Here is a 2,420-nt window from a genome sequence, read left to right on the forward strand (position 1 = left end):
GGCGACTGCACTGCGGCTCCACAGCGCCGACACCAGGGGAGGCCGCACCCTCCAATCAGCGGCCGGGGCCGGGGGCAGCGAGTGGGGGGGGGGGGGGGCAGCGAGTGAGGGGGGGGGGGGGCAGCGAGTGGGGGGGGGGGGGGGGCAGCGAGTGAGGGGGGGGGAGCAGCGAGTGAGGGGGGGGGGGGACCTGATCAATTATCGGGCGCGGCGGGACTCGTCTCAGTCCTATGTGCTGACACCAGAGAGAAGCAGCGCACAATCCTGCCGCCGCTGCTGTTATCAGTTTCTACAGATTATCGGCTCCTTGTACAGAGATGCGTATTATAGGGGGACTGGACCGGGTGCTGTCACTTGTCAGACATTATATATATATATATATAGTACGGTGACTCCACGGATCCGGCTGTAGCTTTGTATCTTAGCATCTATGGATTATACTCCGTATTATATGTGACTATTATGTCCTCTGCAGCTGCGGTGGCGGCTTTATATGTAACATTATTATTAATATTATTATTATTATTATTATTACTGATGGAAATCATATAGAAGATGAGATTTTTGTTACTATCACCGGTCAATCGTTTGTAATATACAGGATTGGGAGTCCGAGCGATATGATCGGGCGATCAGCAACTCATGGGGCTGTATACACACTAATAGTATATATACTGTATATATAGAGATGTCATATCATCAGGATTTGTACGATGATTCCTGGCACAACTTGGTACAAGCTGCAGAGTATACTGTGCACTTATAATATACAGAGCCCCCATATGTATAGTATATATATATATACTTGTCTGTGCAAGTCCCCTCTATAATTTGTAAAGCGCTGCAGAATATGTTGGCGCTATATAAATAAAAATTATTATATATTTATATATATATATATATATATACAGTATATATATAAACAGTTGGCAAGTGGCTTCATGAAACCTTGTATAAATCCTATATATAGTATATACGTCATTATCACTGAGGAAATGTTCTGTATTATACAGTGCATTATATTATATCACACTATGATGGCTCTTATGACTGTTATAGGGAGATGTACACTCATTATCACGCCATATTATGGTGCATTATATGATATATTGGGCTCTGACTCTATATTATTATTACTATATTGTAATACTATACTATAATACTATAGTATTAAACATACATTATATTATATTATATGAAGAGACTATCCATATATAATATTGCTGGCAAGATGTGATATATTATATTGTGTCACATATTATGTCTCTCCTATATTTTACTGTGTAATATTAATCATTATAGTGTTGCATTATATATGAGGCTCTCACCCTATTAGTATATTATGTGTATATTAACCAAGACACATATAGTGTCAGCGCTCCCTATCTTAGTTATATAACAGTGCATTGTGCTAGATATTGGGTATATATATATATATATATATATATATATACATATATATATATATAATATGTCTGTGGCTGTATAATATTACTATGGACAATGTAGTTTTGGGATATATTATATTTAGTATTATGGCACTCTCTATATAAGTTATATAATTATGTACTATAGTGGTGTAATGAACTAGATTTTCGGGCTCTCGTCATAATTATATATATATATATATATATATATATATATATATATATATATTATGGAGGAGCTTTACATTATGTATATATTCTGGCAGTGGATCATTATATTTGTTTTTACACTTTAGATAATGGTGTAATGTATTAGGCTATGTGCACACGTCAGGATTTCTTGCAGAAATTTCCTGAAAAAAAAAAACGGACATTTCTGCCAGAAATCCGCATGCGTTTTTTTTGCATTTTTTTCGCCATAAAAACGCGGAAAAAACGCATAATATGCATCCTATCATTAAGAATGCATTCTGCAATTTTTGTGCACATGATGCGTTTTTTTTCCGCAAAAAAAAAAACGCATCACGGTAAAAAAAAGCAGAATGTTCATTAATTTTGTGGATTTTGTGCGTTTTTCCCGCTATTTAATGCATTGGGAAAAAACGCACAAAAAACACGCAAAAAATGCATAAAAAAAGTGAAAAAAACAGCATGTGGATTTCTGGAAGAAATGTCCGTTTTTTGTCAGGAAATTTGTGCAAGAAATCCTGACGTGTGCACATGGCCTTAAATAGCAGGAAAAACGCGAAAAATCCGCAAAATTAATGAACATGCTGCTTTTTTTTACCGGGATCCGTTTTTTTGTGGAAAAAAACGCATCATGTGCACAAAAATTGAAGAATGCATTCTAACTGATAGGATGCATATGTATGCGTTTTTTATGTGTTTTTATCGCGTTTTTATAGCGAAAAAAACGCAAAAAATTCTAAACGTGTGCACATACCCTTAGGGGTCTCAAAATAAGGGCTCATTTCCACTTGCGAGGAAAACGGA

Source organism: Ranitomeya imitator, chromosome 2, assembly GCF_032444005.1.
Source record: "Ranitomeya imitator isolate aRanImi1 chromosome 2, aRanImi1.pri, whole genome shotgun sequence".
NCBI lineage: Eukaryota > Metazoa > Chordata > Amphibia > Anura > Dendrobatidae > Ranitomeya > Ranitomeya imitator.